This window comes from Pteropus alecto, unplaced genomic scaffold (genome assembly GCF_000325575.1).
Source record: "Pteropus alecto unplaced genomic scaffold, ASM32557v1 scaffold182, whole genome shotgun sequence".
Classification (NCBI taxonomy): domain Eukaryota; kingdom Metazoa; phylum Chordata; class Mammalia; order Chiroptera; family Pteropodidae; genus Pteropus; species Pteropus alecto.
Genome location: NW_006433946.1, coordinates 766,283 through 786,242, shown reverse-complemented (window position 1 = coordinate 786,242; position 19,960 = coordinate 766,283).

Here is a 19,960-nt window from a genome sequence, read left to right as displayed (position 1 = left end):
GAACTGGAGTAAAATCAGTAACCTACAGCTTAGACCTAGTTACCCAGACTGGGAAAAAAAAAATAAAATTCCTACTTAAACTCAATGAAAAATAGAGTGTCTAAGGTTCAAAACAGTCATCAGTTTGACCAATTTCAGACATTCAGAGGCAGACACTATCCTTACTAAGAACTAGATAGAACTGGGCTTGCAAGTGGCAGACTTCAGTCACTAAAGCTGAGTGATCTGACCAAGGCAAGAATAAAACATGGAAATAATGAGGTAATGAGAACCAGAAAGTAGGACAGAAGTTTGGTGCTGTGCAGAGGTGATATGAAGAAACTTCACATACATATATTTTCCATCTGCCCTCAAGTCTTCTCATCACTACTTCCTTCCTTTATTCTCCCCACATGGAGTAAGTTTTATCTTGCTACACTATTAAACATGTACAGATAATTTTAGAAGGAGGCTATGATCACCAGGTAAGTCTGGGTACGGCTATTGTGTTAATTACAGGACAGATAAAAGAGAAAAATAAATAATGGATAACTCCAAAGAGTTATAAAAATATCTGACAATTTTATCTCAAAGACTAAATGCAGAATTAACTCTTTAGAATGTTGGGAAGAGTCAACAAGGAGGCCCAAAGATTTGGGTAAATAGCATCAAGTTCATGGATACTAAAGAAAATACTTAACCCCTGCTATGGATATAGCCTCAGTTGGAATAATTATGTTAAGTTCTGGACAATAGGTTTTAAAAAGATCAACAGCATCTGAAACACATAAAGAAAAGTTGCAAGTGCTTAGAACTTTTAATATAAAAAATAGAAGACAGAAACAAGAAATATCCATGGTCTCTGAATATGTAAAGATCAGTAGGACAGCTACAGGTTTATTCTGAATTTCTCTGTGGCAAAGAAACCAGATATGGAAGCAGAATTCATACCGCCAAGGGCTTAAGCAGCAGTAGGGAGAGAGATCCAAACTTTAAAACAAAATTGAAGTTCAATTTGATTATATTTTGAGATTGGAAACTTATTTACTAACTGAGACTATAATGTAAGACTTAAAGACTAATTACCTAGATATAACTAGAAAACACCAACCTTCACAATAGATTTAAAGAAACAATGAGAGAGAAAAATATGATGCTTCTTGCCTAATTTATGAAATACTTGTTCTACATAGTAATTATGTTTTTATGCTTTCTAAAATAATGCTTTGTTCTATGCTTATTAAATTCTGAATTCAGTTGGTCAAAGAGAACAACAAAGCAAGAGATGACATCATCATGTAGCAGATTCTAAACATTCCCCAGTTCTGATCTGTCAACAGAAATGGACAGCATAAAGTTCGAAACTAATAAAATATTTGTATCATTCAAATCACACATGTTATTAAAATCAATTGTTTTACCCAAGCACTATAATGACCTGAAAAAAAAAAATGATTGAAGCCAATTTTCACTTCATTTTGATTCTCCTGTACACTACAGTTTTTCTGAGATTTTTCTTTAAATTCATTGGACATTACTTAGAATACATTTATTTAAATTGAAATACAATAGTTTATTATCACTAAGAGCCCTCAATCCCAATACAAAAGAAACACAGATACGAATGAACTATTAGGTCATTTGATTACATTCTAGAAAATAATTCAAGTATATATATGCCCTCATGTCTTGATCCTCATTGAAAAAGGCTAGGAACTGTTGAGGTTGAATTTTGATTGTGAAGAAATAGAATCTGTAGAGTAGAAAAGCATACTCAGTTAGAACGCTGGTTCAAACAAAGGAAGAAAGCAGCCCATTATCTAGTTTTAAATATTAAAAAAAAAAAAAAAAAAACCACCCAAAAAACAAAACACACATTCAAAAGGAATTTCTTTTCTAGTTATTCCTTATACATACTTGAGGTCACTTCTATGGGCAGGAGCATGACTAGTAATATTTGAAACATATCTCTTTTTTGGTCAGAATGTTTTTGTATTTTTCATAGTCGAGAAATTTGATTTATTTTATTTGAGGAGAATCATCTTCACCATAGAACAAAAACAGCTTATGTAGGGATTTTTTTAATTTACTTTTCAAAAAAGCAATTATACTCTGTGAAAAGTTGGAAGAAATGATTATGACTCCACTGAGGAATGAAAAGTCCCTAGTCTAGCATAATATATCCATTGCTCTCCCAGGATTTACCTATTTTTTTACTGCCAATCAATGTTATAAAACTTTATATTTTATTTGCTTAGAAAATTTGTGGAATAAAAATAAGCTATATTTCTTTTTTCTACTTGAAGGTACTTATTTGTGCAGACTCAGGAATCACTTTCTAACACAGAGGGAATCTTATTTTCTCTATATTCTCAAAGTCTCTCTTAGGTGAAATACGTATTAACATTTTTGGAGGCAGAAGAAGAATATTTCAACTATCAGAGATGAAAGAAAAAAGGGATTAGTTGCCAATTTCACTATTTTTATCCCTTGGGCAGCTGATTCATCACACAGATCTATTTTATATTTAAAGATTCCAAATTACTGCTGAGGAATTTGCAAATTATACATATTTTTAGAGAAATTGCCAAAATTTTATTGGTACCAACATTACCCTTGTGCAATGTTCGGATAAAACTGACTTTTCTTTAGGGAATATAATGCTTATTCCTTTACATAGACCCTTTTGTAGTTAGCATTAAAACAAACATAAGAAGACATGACCACACATATAAACATGAAGATTGCTTTCTTTTGAATTACACAAAGATAAAACACCAAATTAATTCTTAAAATCAAATGTCCAAAGTCTCACCTGGCTCACCTCTCCCTGCAAACTCTATCTTTTTTTCAAAATCTAGAAGACACACTTTGTTCTTAGTCAAATTTTCTCTTAGTTTTATATTTAGCTATTATAACTCAGACATAATCTGTAAAATATTTCATACTAATTATTGTTGTGCTTTAAAAAAATACTTTGGGCTTGAGATCTACATTTTCTTTTCCCTTCCCAACCTCCTTCCCTCTCACTCTATCTCTATCCCTCCTTTCTTCCCTCCCTCCCTCCCTCCTTCTCCTTCACTCTTTTTTTTTTTACAGATCTTACCTGCAAGCAGATTCAGGGGATTCTCCCTAATCGTCATCAGGCTAATTCATGACTCAGAAATTGGTAAACCCCAAATATCAATCTGATCTCCTTTTTTAAAGTCTAAATCACTAAAGAGCAATTTCTCTTATTGAGTCAATGTTATTTCTGCAGAATGGTCAGTGATCCATTTCATTTCTACAAGGAAAAACAGAGAATGTAGAGAGTAGAATATGAAGTTATCCTCAACAATGGTGATCAAAAAAATCCCTAGTAAAGAATAATTAAGTGGCATTTTTCACTATGGTAAATGAAATTTTTATTAATTCTGCTTAACCATAAAATATGGTAATTTTCTGTGTGTATTCTGCTTACTGGGAAAAATTATAATTCATCCTAGTTTTTTAATTCACTGTCAAGTCCCTTCAATTATCTATTGTTACAGACATAAAGTTTAAATTCTCATTCTAAAACATTGGACAAACTGTATATTTGTTAATTTTCCTTTATAAAAATTTGAAACTAAGATATAAACAGTAGAGATAATCATACTTTCTTGATTAGTTGGATGATTAATTCCTTTTAAGCCTCCACTCTCTTTCTACTCCCTTTTCTGTTCACCAAAAGCAGCTCCATTGATGTTTTAGATATGCAAAATTGCAAAATATATAGTACTATTTTGTAATATATATTGAGCTATAGGCTTATTTTCTTGTTATAATATTTATTTAGTGCTGTGTTTATATGAGATATGCCAATGGTTCTCTGCTTATATATAGTCCATTGCTTCTAAAAGTTGCAACGTATTTTATTGTGTCATAGATTGTGTGAGAATAATGATGTTAAAAGATGCCAGTATTAGTCTCTATTACTGCTGTAACAAACAGCTACAAACTTAGTGGCTTAAAACAACACAGTATATTACCTTACAGTTCTAGAGTAGTTAGCATTAAAACAAACAAGTCCAAAATGAGTTGGCAGGGTTGTGTTCCTTCTGGAGACTCTAAGAACATCTGTTTGTTTGTTTGTTTGTTTTTTCTAGCTTTTAGAGGTCAAAAGCCTTCCTTGGGTTATGATCTCTTCTATCTTCAAAACCAGCAGTGTAGCATTTTCAAATTTCTCCCTCTGACCTCTGCTTCTATCATCACATCAGCTTCTCTAAATCTGACACTTCTGTCTCCCTCTTTTAATGACCCTTGTATATGTTGGGCCCACCCAACATATACAAGGGTCATTCAGAATAATCCCATCTCAAAATCTTTAACTTAATCACATCTAAAAAGTTCCTTCCCCATATTCACAGAATCTGGGGGTTAGGATGTGGGCATCTTTGGAGGGTCATGATTCTGCCCACCAGAAAAAGTGAGGATGAACATAGTTTTGATTCTTTGCTGTCACTGTCCTTCCTGTCATTCTTAAGGGAGACTACACAGTTTCCTCACAGCGTTGTCCATTCCATTAACTACAGACTTGGTCATAGGTCTCTTAGAGGTACCGTCAAGGCTTCGGCATGTGTCCAGCAAGTGCCCTTCCTGTTTTCCTTCTCCTAGTGATATCATGGCATGCAAGTATGTCGCAGTTCCTGACACAAACTCCTGAAGCTTGTTATCTCCTCATTGCAGTGAGCTAACCAGGTTTGTCTGGTCTAGCCACTCCTGGCCTTCTAAGCCTTCATTTCTCTCCTGCTCATAGGTTACCCAGTTCCATTGCTTAAATGGATTTGATCTTTCTTGAACAAAAGATTTTGTGGCATTGTTGGCAAATTCTACTTTAGGCACCATTTTTTTTTTTTAAAGCGTAAGAATTCTTTATATTTAGGAATATAAGGACACTTTCTTAATGGGCGAGCACATTCTTACACCAATGAAGGGAACAAAAATCACAAAATTAAATTTACCTATGAAATTAACCAATGTACTTATTGTTTAAGGGTTTTGTTAATTCTCTTGGTTATACCAGCTTTATGAGATAATAAATGGTAGCCTATGAGGATGCCAAAACCATGGCTGGACACAGAAAAATCCTGACAATTCAGATGGGTGTGTATAATACTTATTGACACACTTAGATGTACAGATTATCAGTTTTTTTCTGTACCTCGTACCAGTTGACCAGCTTTTTATTCTTTTCCCTATCCTAGTGGAATGCAACTGATTCTAATGCATTTTCTTTCAATTTTTTCACTTCACCTGTGATTGGCTTGTGACTCCTGCTGATTGACAGGCAAGTCTACAGCTGTGGGTTCTCTTTTGAAGCTATTTTATCTTTTCTCTTTGACTTTCTCCTAATTTGATTGGATTCACTCTTGGAGCACCCTGTGAAAAGAACCCTGATTACTCTCTTTTCAGCTGCAAGTTGGAAGATGGCAAAGCGCCCTCAGAGGTCTTATCCCTTCTTTGTTAGTACTCTGCCTGTGGAAGCCCTGGAAGTGCTTATCTCCGCTGGCAGATAACTGCTCCCAGGTTTAAACTTCAAAGGCAAAACCTAGGCAGCCCCCAAAGAAAGAAACTTCAGACTGCTTCAAGGGGTGAGTGTGCTGGTCCTGTGGCTACTTTTGGAAATGTGAAAGGCACACTGAAAAACCAGGCTAGCCTCAAGATCTTGAGGTCACTTTTTCACTTTGGATAGTAATTGCAGGGTCCTGGGGAAGAACCAACTCCTTAGTTCTAGGGGCAAAGACAGTGATACTGTCAGTGGGTAGGCTGTTAATGGGAGTGAGAACTGACATAGCCAGAGACTCTTCAGATAGTCATAAGGTACAGTGAGAAGCTAGCTCCCCAGGACTCCTCGTTAGCTGCGGCCCAACTAGGAGTTTTGTGCCACAACATGAGTGATTCATGTGTGCAATAATAAATCATGTTCATTCAGTAACTATGGCTCAAGATTCCATGGAAAACTTACAATTTCCCCCCCTCAAACACACAAATCTGTTAATGTCTACAGCATATTTTTCTAACCCTGAAATTAGGATGGCTAGAATGTCAAAGAAAAACATATTCTCAAGTATTTTCCCCAATGAATAAGACATAATAACAATCAATTTTCATTTTTTCTTTCTCTTTTATGCATATATATATATGCACGCACAGTTCTTTAATTGAATTCACTTATTCACACACAGTAGAAAGAATCCGATTATTTGCCTTTTCATCGCTACTATCTACATATGAAAAAAAGAGAAGAAAAAATATTTAGAACAAATCTCCCTTTTTCAATGCTCTGAGCCTCTGCTTAATTTGTGCTAGGTTTTGTCTTCAGCCAGTTTCTTAACCTCCCTTAGCATTATTTGTTTCATCAAAGAAAAAAAAAGAAAAAAAGAAAAAAAAGAGCCTCATAGTAGTATCAACCTTATATGGTTTTTGTGAGGAGTTAATGAGATCACATTAAGTATTCAAGATGTAATTGTTTATTAGTATCATTGTTGTCCCCTTCCTTTCACAGTGTGTGTTTATGTGTGTGGGAGTCAAGGTTGGAAAAGGAGGAGGGGGTTAATCTGATTCCTACACTTAGAGTTGATGCCCAAGCCTGTGATCACTCTGCCCTGTTGTCCTTTTCTGTCACTTTCTTTTTGATTCTTTGAGCTTTGGCCTCCTCCTTCGTTGCTTTCCCCTCCATTGTCAGCCTGCAGAACACAGATCTCCATGAAGCCTGGAGGAGGCTGTCAGCACTGGTGATGACCTTGCTAAACTCATCTCTGTGGATTTTCTTGATTGTCTAGCAGGGCAATATCTTTTGTGACCAGCTCTTTTGTAGGGGATTTTCCTACCAGAAACTTTAGGCCCTGAATGACAGCTCTTTTCTTTCTGAAAAGCTTTGTAGATGGAGAAAGAGTAGAACAGAGGCCTACCAGGATGGTAGATGGTGAGGCAGAAACTGCCTCACAGGATACCTGGAATTATTGTTCTCTTTAATATATGGGCTTCTATTGCCCGGACTTCCCACTCTAAACATATAATGGATTTCTCTAAAAGGCCTATTGTATGTTGTACTAGTCCTCCTGTCCATAGAAAGGTCATTATATATCTAAATCTCAATTGAGGCAAAAGTTCACTTTCCCACAGGGTTCCTGACACTAATATTTGTGTTATTATCAAAATGTCTTCAAAGGTGATGTCACACCACACTGAACAACCCAATTATTTTTGATTTACTAACAAAGATGCTAATAATTGCATAAATGTATTGCAGTCCTAACTCTGTGCCTGGTACATAGGAGGCACTCAATAAATGTTGACTTGCATATTATGAACAGAATACTCTGCAATACAGTTTTTAATTCTTATGTTTAGAAGTTATTTAGAAATGATGTGTCATAAACTGAGAGTTTATATAAATTTATTTTTGTGTATCTGTGGTCCAACAAAATAGTAACTAAGTAAAACATTAGAAAATAGAAGTCTGTTATTCCTCTCATTACATGGCCACTGCTGACACATTGAAACTTGTCCAGAGATTTTATTTATGAGTTCATTCAGTTTTCTCCTAGAATCACCTCCTCTTCTTTATCCCATTTTTCAATCACCTCCGAAACTCTCCTTTCCACACATATGCTTATAAATATTTATGAAGCTCAGCTTCTGCTCTGAGTTTGCTTCAGGCCCACAATTGAGACCATACTTGCAGATAAGTGGGTTGCAACTTAACTCAACCATGTTGTCTTTCTTAACCTTCAGCAGTGACCTTATCTTTTTGACCAGGGGCTATACTGAGGCCCATTAATTGTCTCTAGACTATCTGTATTCTTACTATTACCATTATAGAATAATCATTGTGGATCTCAAGGACAAATACTAGATATCGCTCAACAACCAAAGTAAAATGTTAACATCTACACAAAGTTAAAATATATTTCCCCTGGTTGGTGGAAATGTAGTAAGTAACACATTGAGAGGTTGGTAGCCATGGTAGTGGAGAAGAGAATGAGGCTGACTCTATTTCTCCTAGATTCTCATTTAATCAAGAAACAGTTACTCAGTACTTAGTAAATGCCAGGAACTAGTTCAGGGAGTAAAGATGCAATCAACTTTGAATAAGATGGACAAGGTCTCTGCCTTGAAGAGTTTACTGTAAAGTCAAGAATGCAGGTAGATAAATAAGATGTTATTTTTACAATATGTGTATTTTACAACATTTTACAATATTTACAATAAGTGTTCTGACGTAAAAAGTGCAGGTTTCTCAAGGATTGTATATGAAGAATGCCTAGATTTCTCTCCATATCTGTGTATTTGGGAAGTGGACAGGCAAAAATATTTGTAGAAATGCCATCTAAGCTGAGATCTGAAGGATGAGAAAGAATTAGCCAAGATAACAGAAGATGAGAGCCTGTTCTATACAAATAAAACAGAATATAAAAGCAAAAGAGAGTGTGGCTCATACAGGAAGCTAAACATCATCCTATTAAAGTAGAAAGTACAAGGACAGGAGGTATAATCAGAGAGGAAACCGAAAACTTGAAGAAGTCCAGATACATACAGCTTGAAATTCATGTTAAAGAATTTGGATGTTATTTTAAAGGTTTGGAGAGTAGAAAAATAATGGAGTCAGATCATTCTGGCTGCAGCGTACTAAATGGATGGGGAGAGGAATAAAATGGAAACATGGAGATCAGTTAAGAGACTTTTGTAGAAATTTAAGCCAGGGTTGATAGTGGCCAGAACCATGACTGTAGGTAGTATGGTAAGCAGAATAATGGCTTCCCAAAGATATCCACATACTAATCCCCAGAATCTGAGACTACATTATATTATGTGGTGAAGGAAATCACAGTTGCAGATAGAATTAAAGCTGTTAATCATCTGACTTTAAAGTAAAGAGACTGAAATTAGCTAGGTAGGACCAATGTAATAACAAAGACCCTTAAACATATAAGTGAGGAATAAGAGGAGGTTAGACTGATAGGTTTGAAAAAGCTACGCTACTGGCTTTGAAGATGGAAGAAAGGAGTCCTAAACTCAGGAATACAAGAAGTCTTAAGACTTCTTGAAGATGCAAGGAGATGAATACTTCCCGAAAATCTCCAATGGAATGCAATCACGTTGACATCCTGTTTTGGACTCTGACCTCCAGAATTATAAAAGAATAATTATATATTGTTCTAAGACATTAAGTTTGTGGTAATTTGTCACATTAGCAATAGGATATTAATATAGGTACCCTATATCAGCATATGGAAAGTAGAGAAGTTTGAGAGATATTTAAGTGGTAGGAATGAGAAATAGTGTTCAAGTTAACATGCAAGAGAAAAGTGGGCTAGCAAGTTATTTTTGAAAAAAAAAAAAATGTTGCCTAGCATTTTACCAATTATAACTGGAAGAACCTATAAAATAAATTTGACTAGGGTATTTAGTCAAAATAACAGTGAATGATATTAAAGACATTAAAGAGAGAGATGTATTAAATTATATATAAATGACTAATAACTTACTTCTCTGAGTATTTTAACATCGATACTTCTCCATTAGTTTGCTGATGGATTCACACAGTTCAGATGGTGACATTCAGCCAAATGCCATGTCTAGATAAATAAAATTTACTGTTGAATTTCAGGTACATTATATGAATAACAGCTATCACAAAGCTGTAAGATTTTACATGTTCTAGAAAAGCCCCATGGCTCTCAGGAGTGAGGGACATTATTTATATATGAAAAGAAAATAAAACTTTTTGTATATGAAAAGAAAATAAAACTTGGTTAGATTTAATTTTTAAATTGGAAAGATATAACTATAGAACATGTAATTTGGAAAACAATGATTCATGTTATTTTAGAATCTAATAAACACGACTGGCATTTTTCTAACACCAATATGTTCATCGTGTCAAAAGTCATCTATTTCTTAAGTCTTTCACGCCCACCCTTTTTCTCTCTTCTTCCAGAATGATTCTTTCTCTTTTTGGTTGTTTAAAGGCATGTCAACTCTATTATATCATGTGTCATGTTTCTATTAAATTGTCTTTTATAATAAAAAAAAATTTCCTGTATCTTTAATGCGTGTCTTGACTTTAATATTTATCTGTAACTAGGATAGTTATATTTTAATTATTATTATTTTTTGTTACTTTACTTGTTTCAAAGTCTATTTTATGAAAAACTGATAGTTGGGTATTGTTTTAATATCTAGTCTTTAATTTCAGTCCTTCATTCATTTAACTGACTGATTTGTCTAACTCTAAAATCTCGTTATTTATTTTCTATTTATTCCATATTTGTTTCTTTAATCTTTTTGCTTCATTTTGAATTGATCAAAAGTGTTGTTTTAAAGTATTGGAGAGGATGCAGAGAAAAGGGAACCCTGGTACATTGTTGGTAGGAATGTAAATTGGTACAGCCATTGGAGAAAATAGTATGGATATTCCTCAAAATTTAAGAATAGAGTTGCCATATAACCCAGCAACCCCTCTTCTGAGTATCTACACCCCTGCAAAATAAAATGAAAACACTTATACATAAAGATATGTACTCCTATGTTCATTGCAGCATTATTTACAATAGCTAAGACAGAAACAACCCAAATGTCCTTTGATGAATGATTGGATAAAGAAGATATGATACATACACACAATAGAATACTACTCAGGCATTAAAAAGAAGCTTTACCATTTATGAAAAGAGAGGTCTTTTAATGACAAATTCTTTTTGTTGTTGTTTTTCTAAAAACATCTTTACTGCCTCTTTATTTTTGAAAGATATGTTGTAGGGTATAGAATTATTTCTCTTCCTTTCCTAAGGAATAGTCTCTGTCTCATTGTGGCTTTTAAAGACTTTTAACACAATTTTTTCTTTCATCTCAACTTTAAAATCAAACAAACGAAAATAAAGACACCTTCTCCTTTTAGCCCCTTAACTGAAATTGCTTCTGAGGTAAGAGACTAAAAAAGATCTGGTTATCTTTGATGGGGAAGGATCAGTAAATAAAAGGGAAAAGAACAAATTTATTATCTCAAAAGGTGACAATATCAAATGTTTGTAAATACGGAAGTTAAGAACTATTATACAAAATAGCGTGAAAATTTCTCTGTAAATCAAGAGGCAAATTATCTTCTCAAGAAAAAGAAAAAAATAATTGTAGAATAGGAAGTATAGATTATTAGTTTTGTTTAGAAATGACAAATATGAGAACTTGGAGAGAGAACAGAACCAGGGACTTGAAAAGAATTGCCGAGCTCTGCTGAAAAACCATCTGGAGACCAAATAGTTGGCACTAATTCATATAATTGCTTTATTTTCTCCAACAGTATTTAGCAGTCTGGGAACAGCAAATAATAAGGTGTATGGTTTTATAGATATAAGACAGATGAACTGAAATTTTCATGATTGTAATTTGAAAGGAAGAGAGTGTTTGGACATTAACAAAAAAGTTGTTGAAACAAACTACCAAGGTGCCAAGCAAAGAGAGAAAATAAAACTATGAGGGCCGACAGACTATGAGTGGAAGGTAATAGAATCCACAGCTCTTCATGAATGAAAAGAACAGGAGTAAGAGCCTGAAAAGGCAAGATTTGGTAGGATGATGACATTTTGGGTTTTAAGATTTCATATGTGTTTGAGTGATGAGGTCCATCGTATTGTTTTGATGGTGGTGCAGAAGGACAAGAACTGGGGTAGGAATATTGATATTGAAGTTAAGTAAATTTGAGGCTATTTATTGGTGAGATTATATATATGTAGAATTTGCCCAGTTGTTGGTTGATTTTACTGCAAAAATAAAGATGACAGAGCTATATTTCAAAGTCCACAGTGAATGAATAAGGGCGGTCAAAATAACAGAGCATGGTATTAATAAAGAGAGTAAATGATGGTATACTCAGTTATGAATCTTAAAGAAAGAAGGAGTTTTGCTTTAGGTTAAAAAAGTATTTGGGAGCTAAAAAATTACCAATACTAACTTTAAGCCATCATGTTCCTTGGGTTTAGAAGTATAAAAAGGTTTCATTCAACTGGGATACAAGAAAAGAGGCATTTTCAAGGGAGATCCAGGTTTCCAATCAATAAATAAGTAGCAGGAATTTTCTGTGATAGATTAAGGATACCCAGCATCATAATAAGAGCACGATGGTTTCCAGCAGCTACTGCTGAAAAGGAGAAGTGATCTGTGATAGGAGGAACTGAATTAGAGAGGGTAATTATGTAATGTGATATTAAGTGAGAGGATAATTAACAGAAGGGTCTTGAATTTGGGTTGGTGGATAACAATTAAAGGCAGGAGAGGCTTATTTCAAGTAATTATCCTCAAGGTTACTGCTTTGATAAGAATAGTAGGCAACTGTCTTTGTTGAGTATTTAAACGGATTGACACGGGGCCTTTATGTTTCAAGTGAATACTCCCTGGACACCCAGGAAGGAAGAATCATAGCAACAATTTAATCCAGAAGTGTTTCTAAAGAGATATCATCTGGTAGTTCTGAAGAAATGTCTCTTCAACAGAACTCACTCCAAGATCTTTGGAAAGAATGTAGATTAGATCCTCAGAAGCTCATATTCTAATTGATTTTGGAACTCATTATTTTTAATCAGTCTATTTTTACTGGATTTAGTTGGAGCATGTTGATGGAAGGTGAGACACATCTTTTGAGTCTAATATTCCACTAGCAATGTAGAAGAATATATACAATCACACCTCCACATTAGTACTCACCTCTTAATGAAATCACAGTGATTCAAGGTGACTAGAGTCCTTTGGGGCCATTGCAAAAGGTTGAGGAGCTTATAAATATTCACTCAATCCATACTGCGAAGAGAGTAGCGTAGGCAATTCTCTTTTCCTGCACAAAGTATCCATCATCCTGCATTAGTCATGTCTAATAAGTAGTTTTTTAGAAAAAAAAAGACAATAAATATATTACATCATTTTAGTAATTTTGCTAATGTGGCTTGATAATATACTAAAATTTATAAGCAGAGCCACATGTCTTCCCCTCCCAACCTCTTCTATTAGCATGTCTATTTAATCGAACTTCTTTAAAGCATTAAAAAACAACAGAGTATATACAATAATTTTTTCACTATGTTTTGTCATTAAAACCAGAATCAAATTAAATCAATAACTTTAAGCAAAAATGAATTCTAAGTTTTGAATAATCAGAGAATTCCTCCAAAATTTAGGCATGCAATATAGTACAAAGGAATTTTATTAGAAGGTATAAATGAAAATAAAAGTAGATTTCAGATATGTTTGCTACTGATAAATATAAAGCTCATATCTGCTACTATATTAAAAATCAAGAAAAACAAATCCTTGAATACTACTTTTGGATTATTATTGAAGTCCTGACAAATTAATAAAATCATTGTTTTTCTTTACATATTACTTACACATATTCATCAATCTGCATCTTTAATTATTGGTCTTACTTTCTTAGAACAATCAAGGTATATTATTTTAGACTGGAAAGAATACTTTTAAATAATGAGAAAAAATGCAAATACAACCAGATTAGCAATGATATTTGAGCAAGGGGGCTGTGATTATATAGAACATGGGTTATTTAAACCATGTCTTGTGTGAAACATTTATATCTGATTTTCACTTCATTTAAAAGAAAGAAAAATATAAAATATACATTTTTTAATTTAAATTTTATTTTTTTAATAAGATCAAATATGACAAAAATATATATATTTATTTAAATAAGACCAAATATTTAAATAAGACCAAAAATATAAAATATATATTTTTATTTAAATAAGACCAAATTTTCTCCTTCTGTTGACAAAACAAAGTTGTATATATCTCAAAGCCTTTCTTCGAATTCAAAGAACAATACATTTTTTTCTTGTTTATAGACTTTTTTTCAGTACCTATTTAGATGAGTGGGAATGACAAAAGTAAAATAATGTGTTGTAAAAATAATAAGTAGTTACAGAGTTAAATTATGCAAATGGTTTAAATGGAATGTATATAAATAGAAGCTTAACATTTCAATAGCTTTAAGTAATATTTTTTTCTATTTAATTGAGTTTCTAGATTATTAATGATTTCTCTGCTAACACGTTGTAGATAGTTTTTTCACTTATTTTTCTATTGACTCATAACACAGACCAATGGGAAAGGAAGAATGCCTCATGCTATTTATGAATTGAGAAATAAACGGAAGGCATGGTATTGAGGAAGTAAACAGAACAAAGGCTTTAGAGATACTTAATCTCTAACAATTTATTTCATCTTTCTGAGTCACATTTACTTGTGAAGTGAGGAGAACAGTGCTGACCTTAAGGGATGCAATGGGATAACATAGGCACAAATCACTTTACCTGATGTCTGCCTGGCACAGAGCTAACTCACTAACACTAAACTTTACCCCCTCTATGCCCCAATCCCTACCTTTTTTTAAAAAAAAAAAAGTAGGACAGAAGAAAGAGGCATCTTCTTCAATGACTTGGAGACCATCACTCCAATGAAGATTATCCATAGATTTACTGAAGTGAGAAAGAGACCAAAGATAGCATTATCCAGGAAGTGGATCAATCAAGGTGTAGGACAAGTCAGCTTCTTAGTCACTATGAAGAGTTCAATCAAGGACAAATGAACTACTTGATGAAAGATAAACATAAGTAGTCAGGGATATAAGAATAGAAAACGGGGGCCAGGATATAGAGACTCCAAGCCCAAATGGACATTTCTTTATTGCAACAAAAGGCGATCTTTCCACCAACACTGTATGAGGGTTCCCTTTTCTTTCCAGGCTTGAGGCAGACACTTAATAAAGATAAATTGTGCCAAACTAAATACCATAAACCATTTAGTCCGGGATGAAAACAGAATCCTAAAACACTGTCCCTGAGATAGAGGGTCATTCAGTGCTGCCACCAGTGCATGAAGGCATGACTTACTTCTAGTAATCCATGACCCAGGAAGTCCTGTTTTGGATCACATCTTATGGGAGATCACAATAATTCTAGATTCCAGCTTTGGCTATTTCAAGCAGTTCAATTTTAACAATGTTCAAATACCATTAAAAGTCTTTTTTATTTTTTTTTAAGACTGTGGAAATTTTCTGTAAAATGGAAACAAATTGCTATAAGTAAACCATTTGTCACAGTCTGATTACTTTGCAGCCACTCTGGGAACACCAATTTGTCATGCTAGATCAAGATAACCACAGTCTGACTAGAGAAAATGGCTTTTTGCCTACTAGTTGTGATTTTTTTAACTATTCACCCAGAGAGACGTGCTCCATGGAGTCTTCGTGCTCCATTCCAGCTGTGTGACTGAAGAGGAAAGCTAAGGCATTAAGAACAAATTACACCATCTAAAAAGGATTTAAAGGCAAAATAATTAACTATGGTTAAATGTAAAACTTAGGGTTGGAAGTAAATATACATTTAGAGTACAATATTTCATTGTATATGTTTAAGTTATTTAAATGAGAAAAAGTTAAAGAACTATTGCTCAGAAAAAGAAGGATGAAGAATAATCAAATGTTTTCAGCTACATTAATTTCTTGCATAAAGTAGGCACATAAGAGATGCCTTGGTGAGCTGTTGTTTGATATGAAAGAGACCACCAGTTTGTCCTCTTATTTTTAATGGATTTTATGGTTGAGGAGGTTTTTAAAATTAGAGTGTTTTAATCTAATTTTAATCAACTGATCTGAGACAGCTTAAGTATAATTTGGGCTCAAAGAGATGAAAATTATTTAACATTCTTTTTATTTTTTCTTACATAACCACTCAGAATGTAATAAAAATGACATTAGGTGAGAAGGATCTACAATTTACAGAAATAGCTAGCACAGATCAGAAGCTCTTATTAAATTGTGTCTCTAGGATAAGTTTTATAAACTAAGAGTGTTTCTAGATTCCCTTTTGCTGCTTTAATAACCTTCACCATGACAATGGTCACTTTTTCCCAAGAACACTGATCATTTCATTATTGATCACAGTTAAGTTTAAAACAGTTAATGCATTCATTGCTTTATTAATCTCATAAAGGATGAAACTGTCCGCAAGGACACTTGAGTCTTTGCAATATGCCATTTGTCAAGTAATATTTTGACACGGATATTCAATTGGATGTCTCTACTGCATTTTGTCCCTGAATGCACCTTTAAATATATATTTTGAAAGCATTTTTTCATAGTCACAACCTGAATGGGTGATCTGTAAATATTTGTGATCTATTTTTTTTCGTTCATTTTCGTCAAAAGACTTTCATTTTAATGTCGACACATGCCTTTCTGACATAGGGTGCTAGTTTCTAATTGTTTGATCTCGTACTATTAAATAAATTTAGATATTATCATATTCTAAGCAAATATACATCTTCTTCCATCAATCTTAGTGATAAATCTTGCTGAGAATAATCACAAGAGTTAATTTTAAAACCCAAATGTCCTCTAAGCCTTACCAGTTTATTCACCTGTTGGCCTTGGGTATAGGGACCCCATAGGAGCCCAGTAGATGGAGGCTGGTAATGGAAAGAGAGGGAGAAATTGCTTCACATAGAAGTCACTGCTATTAGTTTTGCAAACCCTTTGTTCTAATCAAATGTCTATTGTATCACTCTACATATCATGGGGATATTATCTTTTGTAGAAATATTGTCTATGACCAGAGGCTCTTTGTTTTTGCAGTTAATAGCCTAGAAAAAAAGAGTTATCATTTGACATAATTTACATAGTTGTTTGCTTTCAGTAACTCTCTAATATCTAGCTATGCAATATCTATTTATATATCTATCACTCTATCATCTATATGTCTTTAATTGCAAATATTTTTAAGAACATCATTTGCATTTTAGGGAAATAGAAAATAACTCATGAGGTTTTTTTTAATGAGTTTAATTTTCATCTTTTTAAAAACAGTTTAGGTTCACAACAAAATTGAAAGGAAGGTACAGAGATTTCCCATATATCTCCTGCCACTACAAATGCATAGCCTCCCCCTTATCAACATCACTCACCAGAATGGTACATTTGTTACTATGGATGAATCTACATCGACACGTCATAATCACCTAAAGTCCATAGTTTAGATTACAGTTCATTCTTGGTATACATTCTATGCATTTGAAAAAAGTGTGTAATGATGTATATCTATCATCATAAAATCATACGGAGTATTTTCAGTGTCCCTGTGATCCTCTGTGATCTGCCTATTTATCTCTCTATGCCTCCCACAAGCCCCATTCTCCCCATCCCAGAAACCACTGATTTATTTTCTCCATAGTTTAAGATGTCATATAGTTGGAATCATATAGCATATAGCCTTTTCAGATGGACTTCTTTCATTTACGTTTCCTCCATATTTTTTCATGTCTTGATAGCTTTATTTTTTTAGTGCTGAATAATATTCCACTTTCAGGAAACACCAGTTTATCCATTCACCTGCTGAAGGCCATCTTGGTTACTTCCAAGTTTTAGTAATTATAAATAAATTTGCTAGAAACATCCATGTGATGGTTTTTGTGTGGACAGCAACAAGTTTCAGCTTCTTTGGGTAAATAATATGAAGTGCAATTGCTGGGTAGTATGGTAAGATTATGGTTAGTTTTGTAAGAAACCACCAAACTCTCTTCAAATTTGACTACCGTTTTGCTTCCTTACCAGCAATGGTTGAGTGTTCCTGTTGCTTCACATCTTCTCCAGCATTAGGTGTTGCCAGTGTTCTGGATTTCAGCCATTCTAACATGTATTGTTTTAATTTGCATTTCCCTGATGATATATGATGTGTAGCATCTTTTCATATGTTCATCTGCTCTCTGTATATCTTTTTTAGTGAGATGTCAAGGTCTTTGGCTCACTTTTTTTAATTGAATTTTTTGTTTTCTAATTGTTAAGTTTTAAGAGTTCTTTGTATGTTTTGGATAATAGTCCTTTACCTGATGTGTCTTTTGCTAATATTTGTTCTCAGTCTGTGGCTTTCCTTCTAATTCTGTTGGTTTTCTCTTTCACAGGGCAGAAGTTTTTCATTTTAATGAAGTCCAGCTTTTTGAGTGTTTCTTTCATAGATTGTATCTTTGGTGTTGTATCTAAAAAGCATCACTGCACCAATGTCATCTAGGTTTTTTCCTATGTTATCTTCTAAGTGTTATAAGGTTTACATTTTACCTTTAGATCTTTTATATATTTTGAGTTAATTTTTGTGAAGAGTATAAGTTCTGTGTCTGGGTTCATTTATTTGCATTGAATGTGTAGTTATTCTAGTGCCATTTGTTAAAAGACTATCCTGACTTGATTGTAGTGCCTTTGCTCCTTTGTCAAAGATCAATTGCCTGAATTTATGGAGATCCGTTTCTGGGCTCTCCATTTTTCTTCCATTGATCTTTTTGTTTATTCTTTCACCAATACCACACTGTCTTTATTACTGTAGCTTTAGATAGTAAGTCTTGAAGTTAGATAACATCTGTCCTCAAACTTTGTTCATTTGCTTTAATATTGTGTTGACTATTCTGGATCTTTTGCTTCTCCACATAAACTTTAGAATACTCATAAAATAACTTGCTGGTATTTTGATTGAGATTACATTGAATATACAGATCAAGTTGGGAGAACTTACATCTTGACAATATTGAGTGTTCCTATTCATAAATATAGAGTATCTCTCTAATTAGAGTTGTATAGTTTATCCTACACAGTTATATGTATACATAACTATTTTATTTTGGGGAATGCTAATGGATTTTTAAATTCATTTAAATTAAATTTAAAATGCTAATGGGGAATGGCTTTTAAATTCAAATCAGTCCACCTGATTATTGTTGGTATATGGGAAAGTAATTGTCTTATATATTAATCTTGTATCTTGCAACATTGTTATAGTTGCTTATTAGTTCTAGGAGGTTTTTGGTTGATTCTTTTGAATTTTCTGCATAGACAATAATGTTATTGGCCAACAAAGACAGTTTTATATATTCCTTCCCAATTTGTATGCCTTTTATTTCCTTTTCTTGGCTTATTGCATTAACAAAGACATTCAGTAAGATCCTGAAAAAGAGTGATGAGACAGGATATTCTTACTTTGTAACTGATATTAGTGAGAAAGTGAAAGCTCATAGTTTCTCATCATTAAGTATGATGTTAGCTGTAGGTTTTTTGTAGATAGTCTTTATGAAGTTGAAAACCTCATAAGGTTTTAGTAAGTATCAGTAAAGTAATGAATATATAGTGCCTAGAACTGTGCTTAGTATGTGGTAAATCCCTGATAAATGTTAGACATGATGATGATGAGTAGTCACTGACCCTGTAATAGACAGACAGTTTAGACATGGATTTATGCAATTTATTAAATCTGTGATAAAGGACTTTCACATATCAGCAGAAATAGACTTCAGATTTATTCTTGCACCTGGTCTTTTCAGTAATAAATCAGTGATCAGTAGATTTTCATAAGTTTTTGTAAATTCTCCAGAGGGTCTTGATGTATTCTGTCTGTATACAGCACATCTTTTTAGCAAATGTGTTTAAATTACTTGCTGTCAATTATTTTTAACTTAACTGGGTGTGGCTAAGAAAGACTAAATTTGTCTTCTAGGATTTTCTCCAACATATTTGTACTTGTTAATCTTCACTGATCTGTGGAGCTTTATACGTCTACAGCAGAAGCTTGGGAGATTAGCAAAAGTACTTACTAAGTATAAATTTCAGGGGCAGCTCTTCTAGATCAATCCAGTTTAACAGGACTTGTTTGGTGTTTAGTGGGCTCTTTAGATAAACTCTTTAAGCATAACCTTTTCTTCATCCTCCACCCCCAACGAACAAAAACAAAACTAAGCAAATTTTAAAAAAAAAATTGTCTCCTAAGCACACAACACAGAAGGAAAACAAGGTCAACTCTTCACTGTTTTAGGCCCTAGGAAATGTACCAGAGGCTTTATCAGCAAAATACTTTATTTTTACAAATGAAGGAAGAAAATACATGAAAATTTCTGCCAGCCAGAATATGTGGAATAATAA